At 49.3% G+C, this 9,064-nt stretch overlaps 1 pseudogene; it reads left to right on the top strand.

The window, feature by feature from the left end:
• Positions 1-658: 658 nt before the first annotated feature.
• Positions 659-2,432, top strand: LOC119402259 (glucose-6-phosphate exchanger SLC37A2-like; annotated as a pseudogene).
• The last annotated feature ends 6,632 nt before the right edge of the window (positions 2,433-9,064 follow it).

Here is a 9,064-nt window from a genome sequence, read left to right on the forward strand (position 1 = left end):
TGCTCCCTGAATAAAAATACAGATCTTGGAGCCTTCTGCTGGCTACGTGCGGCGGAAGCAATTTTAGGCAACGTTTAGGAGCCTGAAATGTTGCAATCTCGGAGGCCATGTTTCGACACGCATATGATGCGGTCACTGACTTAATTTGTACTATTGACCTCGCAAGTATAAAATTCCCTACATATTGCAAAGATTCTACTGTTTTCTTTACGCAAACATTACAGTGAAACCATCACGTCGCACTGACTTTTTACGTAAATTTAGCGAAAAACAGACAACCCATGTAAGCAACAATGTCGCAAACGTCGCGTCCTCTCGCGGCCAGATTTTTTGTTTTTGTTTGGTTTAGTCATTGGTTTATCGCTCGCATGTCTCTTGCATGTGTTTTTTACCTCGTACGTCATCGCGCTCCGTCGGTTTCGCCTTTGTGCCGTGCGCAGCTGACTCCGCTGACAGCTAAGTGCGAACTCTACGATCCCGCGGACGGACGGACAGATAACCGCAATCAGCCGAGCCCCCGAAGTCCGTGTTTATCGCATCGAAAAGCCATGCCAGTCCTCCTCGTGACTGCGAAGGACTAGAAATCGCGAGGAAGCAGCTGGCGACTTCACTCGCGCCTGAAAGCAGCGGCGGTCGCGTTTATGACATCCAGCGATCGATGGCGTCGACGGGGGCCCCGCTGGGACTTCGGCTACTTCAGCTGACATTCCGTAAGTGCTGTGATTCCATTACGGCCGAAAGGAGGCTCGCTTACTACCGCGGCTTCGTGCTCGTGGCCACTTTCTTGGCCTACACTTGCTACCACATGACGCGGCGGCCCCTGAGCATCGTCAAGTCCGTGCTGCACCAGGACTGTCGGTACGCCACGCCCGACGCCTCGATCGTCGTTACCGAGAACACAGCCAGACGTGGTGCAACTGGGCCCCTTTCGACGGTGACGACGCTCCGCGCCTCTTCTCCTACCTCGACTCCATCTACCTCTTCACGTACCGCCGCGTGCATGTTCTTGAGCGGCTTTGTCGCGGAGAGAATGCACCTGCGCTACTTCCTCGGGCTGGGCATGCTCCTGAGCGCGCTCACCACGCACATATTCGGCATGGGCTACAGCCTGGGCATCCACTCGTTCGCCTTCTACTTTGTCGTGCAACTGCTGGCGGCGCCTTCCAGAGCACCGGCTGGCCCCAGCGTGGTGACGTGCGTCGGCAACTGGTTCGGAAAGAAGAAGCGCGGTCTCATCTTCGGCGTCTGGAACGCGCACACGTCGGTCGGGAACATACTGGGCGCCTACATCGCCGGTGCCTTCGTCAACCGCGACTGGGGCCTCTCGTTCGTCGTGCCGGCTGCCATATGCGGTCTCGTCGGCGTCTTCGTGGTGCTCTTCCTCACGCCTTACCCTGAAGAGGTCGGATGCGACACGCCGCGGCGCAGTTCGGCGTCGTTGCAGACGTCCCTCTCGTCCGCGGTCGTTCGGCCGGAAGACGTGCCCAGCGATTGACGAGAAGACGAAAACTACGCGAGCGGCACCCTGAACGAGGACGAACAGCGGTATCTGCTGGAGAGGAGACTCAAGAAGGAAAGCGAGAAGAAAGCCCGTGACGTTTGGTCCAGGCACTGGCCATCCCCGGAGTACTCGACTTTTCGCTGGCACTGTTCTTCGCCAAGCTGGTCAGCTACACGTTCCTCTTCTGGATACCCTTCTACATCCACGCTCCACGACGTTCAGTTCCTCGAGCTCGGCGTTCATATCGACCGCGTTCGACTTCGGAGGCATCGTGGGGGGCATTCTGGCCGGCTACCTGTCCGATCGAAGTGGGTGCCAGCGCCATCACCTGCGTCGTTCTTCCTAATGGCCGCCGTCCCCATGATGTTTGTTTTCGAGCACTACGGAAGCGTCAGCCTCACCATGAACCTGGTCCTCCAGAGTTTAGCGGGCCTTCTAATTAACGGCCGTACGCGCTCATCACAACCGCCGTCTCGGCGGAGCTCGGCACCCACCCGACGGTGACTGGCAGTGCCAAGGCGCTGGCAACGGTCACGGCCATCATCGACGGCACGGGTTCCATAGGAGCTGCAGTGGGGCCCTCTCATAGCGGGACTCGTTCGCAGTACGGCTGGAACACCGTGTTCTACATGGTCATGGCGTCCGATGTTCTTGCTGGTTGTGTCTGCTCAGGGTCACCAAGTACGAGTTCCTTCGACTCGGATCTCGGAAGACAGCTCGAATGTCTCTAAACTAGTCATTGTTATTGTTTTTTTATGGACAACGACTGACTGCCTGTTGTTTGGGGCTGGTGAGACTTGCCCCAAAATGTTTAGAACTTCCATCCTCACGATAATCGTGCTTTAGACGAATTTACAGGTTGTCAAGCAGCTTGCATTTATCGCAAGTGAGACAAAGGGCTACCAGAGGAGTGCCAAGGTATATGTACAGGGTTGACACATCTTACAGGAAACACATCATTAGTATTCAAACTGGTAAAACAGTGTTTATCCTACTTCACGACGGCAATGTACATCATATGACGTCTGATCACGGTGTCGACAAACGCCAGGAATGATTTTCCTAATCATGTATTAAACATCAATTTCTGTGAGGTTTTGAATACTAATGAGGTGTTCACCTGAGATGTGGAACACGCTGTACATTAGGATCACCTGAGGATTGTACATACATATACATAGTATACATAATGTGTTATGCACACTTATACACCAGTGTTTGTTTTATGTGCAAGCGACTACATTTTTGTTGTCCAGCGATCAATTTGTCATCTTCATTTGCACATTCCAAATGACGCAAGTTGTTCTTGCATGTTGTTTCACCTAATGTGAACTAACCTCTACTGCATACACATTTACTGTGCACTTGTGAAAACCTGAGTGGTTGCATCATCGTGTACAGCAAACAAATTAACCATGTAAAGAACCAAATGGTGAAAGTGACCGAGAGCAGCGTGGCATTGCACCGTAAATCTGTGCACTTGTTCATCGTTCTCATATGGGCAGCAGATTTCAAAGATATAGAAAGAAAATTTCACTATGTAGTGCTTTTGTGTAAGCGTGACTGCTTCTAAACAGTACTTTTAACCACGGTTGTGTACAGGAATGACCAGGAGAGCTTTCATATGTACTTACCTGAAAGGAGGGAACTTTTCTGAACCACCCGCAAAAAATCAGGCAGGGTACATTCCAGGAAAATTGTGCATTTTCATTAGGACGGGCATTAGGAAATGTGCATGTGTTGTGAGCAATAATGTGTTTGAGGGATGGGCTTTTCCAGGCTCTGGAGTACGCATGCGGCCAGCAGTAGTGTTGGTCACAGAAGTTCATTGTAATATAAGGACCTGTCTTCCGGTGACTGCCGAGACTGCACCGGCATTTCACTGCCATTAGGCAGACCAAGTGTTTATGTGATGTACTGACACTCCGATACAGCACGGGAACAAAAGATCTGAAAGGCAGTGTTGTGAGTGCTGTATACAAGGTGATTGTTGCAGTTATTAAAATACTTAAGCGCATGGTGTCACTTCTGTGCATTTTGACTGATGTGGCAGCAGATTTGCTGACCCTGACACATGTAAAATAAGATACAAGAAACAAGTGAACTTTGCTTAAACTGATAAATATCACTGTTTTTTTCACGACTCTAGGCTGTTGTGTGGCCTTACTGCAGTCAAGTTCCGCGTAGAACGATAATTTGAAGATTGACCGGTCCAGGATTAACGCTTCGTGAATGTGAGAGTACAGATGCACTTTGACTTTGATTCCTGTTTGAGTTTATGCCATTGATACAGCCTCCACTGTGCTGTGTGTCGCTATAGCGCAGTGTCAAAGACTTGCGGAGGCTACATGAAGCCAGTTAGTAACAATGCCCATGTGGCTCAGACTTTTCTCAAAATGAATGTTAAGCCTTGTGCCACGACTCCGCGCGGCACCCGTTTTTTCTCTAGGCCATGAAATGTCATCAGTCAATCAGCACTACACTAGCGGTACATCTAAAACGCGTACGAGCAGCAAATATTGGTCGAATAACGCGCTCTGCTGCTAGAAGCTTTTGTTCATGGGTTTGATAGATTTGACTGCATCGCTGTGACTATTCGCCTGCGTGATTAAGGGTTCCATTGTTCGTGAAAGAACTTCAGGCGATCAATCCAAATTTGTCGGAAGACCTCCCAGCCAAACTATAGGAGCGAGCCTGAAGCGTAAAACTCGATACGTATCATCAACGCTAGCGAGGAAAGAGCATCCATTTTTTCCGTTGAAGTGCTGCGGCGGTGCATTGTTTCACGAGGACGCCGTTATCTTTTGTGCTTCGCAATGTCGCGTCCTCCATGTCTGCAATCGCCGTCCTTCCGCAGCGGCGAGATAGGGGCTCAATTGAAGTGCATGACGCTTGTGAAAGGTGCAACAATTAACCGTTGACCACTGAGCTTATCTTATGCATGCGCATACGCGCGTGGGGAACGTATAGGGATGGCGCGTGTGCGCGACCCTGAACATTTCAGCGCTGTACGTTTCGGACGCGGTAGCACTTACAAACATGCACATCTTCGCAATTTATTATGTAACTGAGCGGCGCGAGTTTACGGCAGGCAACAACAGCTCGAGCCGCGCGAGCTTTGTTTAAAGTTCCGTTAATTGCCCTTAGCTCTTCAAACACCACAAGTGCCGGAACAAACAGCACTTCACCTCAAATAGTACTAGTTCAAAGATAGCAAGGACGTAGCAAGGATTATATTTATTTATTCGGGAGTATTGCGAAGATATACATCCATGCACGAAGTTATCATTGAAATGTTGATGCCTTTTTTTTTCCTTTTTTTACAACAGGCGTGTGCCCCTTTGTGCCATGACACAGTAACAGTTAGCCACATTTGTTGATAAGATGAGTAAACAGCGGAGAAAGCTGGTAATGATTCATTTTGGTCAAACTGCGTGGTGGACAAACAAGCGCAGACTAACAACCCAGTTGTTAGTCGGCGCTTGTTTGTCTCACTTCTTTCCTCGTGTCCCGTCCCACCAGGCAGTTTGACCAAAGTCAATTGTTAAAAAGATGGCCGCCGTGTTCGGTAGACGAGTTGACGACGCATGGTGAATCATTGCATACGGTCCGGACAATCTTGTCTGGGGCCCGCCCCGCACCCTGATATCGACAGCGTCTTATCAGACAAGACAAGGAGCTTACGTTCAGCCTTTGCTGTCAGCGAACCACTTTCGCGCGGCTTCAAACACAAGGCAAGAGCTAGGCTGATTGCCCGCGGCGAGGTCCTGTTGTCTGCAGCATCAAGTCATATCAAATCAAGTTTATTGGGGAGAACGCTTCGGAACACTGAGCGACACTTTAGGTGCGCGCCGCTAAACAGTAGTAATACATATCGCACTTGTAGCAAAGAAGAAATGGTGACAGTCTGCGAGTAGGTGTGTGCGAATAGTGAAATTTAATCTCGAATCGAGTTCGAATAGAATAGTGCCGAATAGTGGCCAAAAATATCGAATCGAATATCGAATAGTATATTTACACGAAATGTGTACCGCCAGTTAAGGCAAGACAAAGGAAAAATCAGGGACGCTACGGCGTGGTGACAGCTTCATTACGCACTTGTTCGGGAGTGGTTTTTGTTTCAGCTTTTACGGGCGAGCAGGCATGTTGATAGAAGAGCCGCCATTCCAGTCAGCAGCGCCACTCCTAACAGAGGGGAGTTTCTTTCCCTATGGTCGAGCAATAAGGCTCATCTGCAACAACGGTAATGTTATGCTTCATCGCCATGGGTGCTCCAGGCCCGAAAGTCTTCGGGCGCCAGTTCACAGCAGCGTTTTAACTGCGCGCCGGAACGATGAGAGTTTCTGAACTAATTGGTGCGGTGCGGCAGTGGCGACTGCCCAGTGGGAACAAATTTTTACATGCAAAGCCAATCACCGAGGGTTTTGCAGGCCAAAGTCAGGTCGTTTATGGCGCTTGCGGCATATGCAACCGAACTACGCAAGAAGTCCGTGCCTTCGTTTCGGGAGCGAAGTTGTGAAGGACTTGACAGTTTTCTCATGTGTTTTTCTACGTGTGTAAATGACATAATATCCTTTAAGATCAACATGCGCTCGCTTTTGAACCAGGATGTCAGAGAAATTTGAACGAACGGCGACGTTAGCTTTAGTTTTAGCCGCCGTATACCCTAACAGTTGCACCATTGGCCTTTGTCGCGTTTTAGACATTCGTCTTGTCGAATTATTCAAAACTTCGAATATTAGCTATTCGAAAGTCGAATCGAATTATTCGATTAGGAACTATTCGATTCGAAACTCGAATATTCGCACACCCCTATCTGCGAGCGCTTTTTCCGAAGATGTAGATCTTTCGAAGATGTAGATGTGGGGAGGTAGCCGCCCCCTTCGATGATTAAAGGGGTGGCTACCCCCCCCACCCCCTCACTCCTCTCTTCCCTGTGCGCACGCATATGCCTGGTTGTCATCCATTTGAAATCAGCGCGAAAAAGTAACCGCCTACGTGCTTATGAGCCACACCTGCGTCTAGCACAGGTCGCGCGACCATTTGCGACCGGCGGACCAAAAAGCGTCCCGACGCAACCGACGTTCACACCTGCGTGCGACTTATATCCGTCGACATACAGAGTTCACGTTGCTCACATTGCCATCTGCCCCGTAAAATAAGCTGACGTCCTGTTCCTGTGCATTTGATTGGTTAAGAGGTTTGCGGCTGCAGTAGTGCTACTGCAAAATCGAGAAGCGAGCACCTGAGCCAAAGCAGTTGCCTTGCGACCAAGCGGCCATTTGCGACCGTTTGCGAGCAGCTCGCTGTGCGACTAACTAGGTCGCGCGACCAGTTCTAGCCGCAGGTGAGAAAGATCCTTAACGGGACAACGCCGTAAACATTTGTAATCAGAGTTTTTCGATCTGCAGCGATTATGCAGTCTTAATATCACATGCTGCAACCGTGAGAGGTGAGCGCGATAGCGATTATACGCCAGCCGTGGTGACAAGTTATGCCCTAAGTATGAAAAGGCAATGTTACGTTTGCAAAGCCTGCGGTGCCGCGACTACTGCTTTCTAGCCTATTAAATTATTTTACAATAGTTATACTTTGGCCGTACACACGTCGCTTTATCACATTTTAGTCAAGCCAAGCCAAGCTAAGCCTTCGAAAACGAAACAAGCGGTAGGATACACCAGCAGTGCTGTTCATGAAGTGGCAGCAATCCTCCACAGAACAGTAAGTCGATGGCATTTTGCAAGCAGCAGCGCAAACTCGCGTGCTACTCTTCAAAAGTCCGATACGACGAGAGCAGACGAGAGTCGAGCTATGCGGGAAACACAGCCGGACGCCGCGCGCATGCGCCGCAGCCTCCGTTTCACTGCAAGCCACGAAAGCAGCGCCGCATCTCATGCTTTACTTCTTTTGCCTTAGAAACAAACGGGAATTGACAATAACATACATATTCAAATTTTCAGCCCTCGTTCTGGTGCGTGTAAAAGCATTAGACTACGTACAACAAAGTGCTTAAGACTGCATACGACTGGTTCATGGCGCTCGCGAGGCTGCGCGACATACCGGTTTTTGTTACTTTTAAACGCGATTTAAAAATATAAATCCTACTCAGATCGCGAAAAGTATTCTGGAATCTGTCACTATAATTCACGGCCTTTTCATTTCCACCAGGATCTAATCGCCCGTTCTGCTTTCGTTCGGTCTCTGCCGTAGGTCGCATTGTCCAAACAAAAGCCACAAGGACCATGTACTATAGGAAGCCATAGCTGTTGGATTGCCCCGAGTGTCAATTTCTTTCTAAAAATGTACTCTTATTTGGGAGAAGTTCGGGGGAAGATGAAAGCTTGAAAGGATGAAAAATTCGTCAGCACGAGGTGTCGCTGGACCCGACGTTTCGACAAGCGGACTTGTCTTCTTCGAGGCTGCAACTGCTGCAGCCTTGAAGAAGACAAGTCCGCTTGTCGAAACGTCGGGTCCAGCGACACCGCGTATTGACGAATTTTTTAGCCTCTTCTTTGGGAAGCTACACGATGCAGATTAGATCACCAGCAGCGTGCAGTAATTTTTCAAGTGCGTTGACCCGACGGCGACCGAAGGCATATATCGCACTGCCACGTGCCGTCAGAGATCAAACTATATGTGGCTATGAAACCTTTTCCGTTCTTTTCCATATGCGGTAGCATGCTATCTTGTCTTGTCACGCCTCTTCAATCATCACGCTTATATATTACTACCGCCGGCATAAAAAAGGGGGGGGGGGCTGGCGCTTCTGATGTAATTACGTACAATCTTCCTGTCATCTCAGCCATAAAACTTTGTTATCACAAACTTCCATTGTTTCAAATACAGACCCCGGAGGATCGATTTCCTGTGGCACGCGCGCAATCGGAAATGTGGTTGCGGCTTCGCTGATAAGAATATATTGGCTTTTGTACACAGAGAAGGCCTGTGTATCAATATATTACGTTGGCAGATAATGCGACAAGCACTCGCCCGCAGCGGCGTAGCCAGGATTGGCACACCGGGCACCCTTGAGCACCGGGTAATATGTATGGCTTGACTGACTTACATGACCTCCCCCTAGATGCTCTTTTATGTATTTAGTTTTTTTGTTTTTCATTGCTGTGATTTTTCACGGATTCTGTATCAGTGCAAATGAGTGGCCGGTGCTATATATAAAGCGCTGACATCTAAGCAGCGGAGCTGCTTAGCGCAGCTGTTTGTCCCGGGCTGCGCATTGGTTGGTTGGTTGGTTGTTCCTATATATACTCCGTTTCACACATCAAGTGCAGCGCTGTGGAAGCTATGGAAGAAGTTCGGCCAGCAAAATGTGTAAATCCGCGTGTCTTCTGCTTGGCCTCCGCGATCAGTTCCGGCTGCGCGCTGCCAGTGCGAGTCGCGGAGCCCATGACACACACACAAAAAAAGAAAGAGACGCTGAGCGATCCAGAACAAACTATCGACAACAGTGTAAATAACGGGGTTCATTCATTTCTTGGACACAAATCACCTTCTTTTATTACACAGCCCATGAACGAAAACAAAAAACACATTACGGGTGGTAAA

The sequence above is a fragment of the Rhipicephalus sanguineus genome, chromosome 8 (assembly GCF_013339695.2).
Source record: "Rhipicephalus sanguineus isolate Rsan-2018 chromosome 8, BIME_Rsan_1.4, whole genome shotgun sequence".
NCBI classification, from domain to species: domain Eukaryota; kingdom Metazoa; phylum Arthropoda; class Arachnida; order Ixodida; family Ixodidae; genus Rhipicephalus; species Rhipicephalus sanguineus.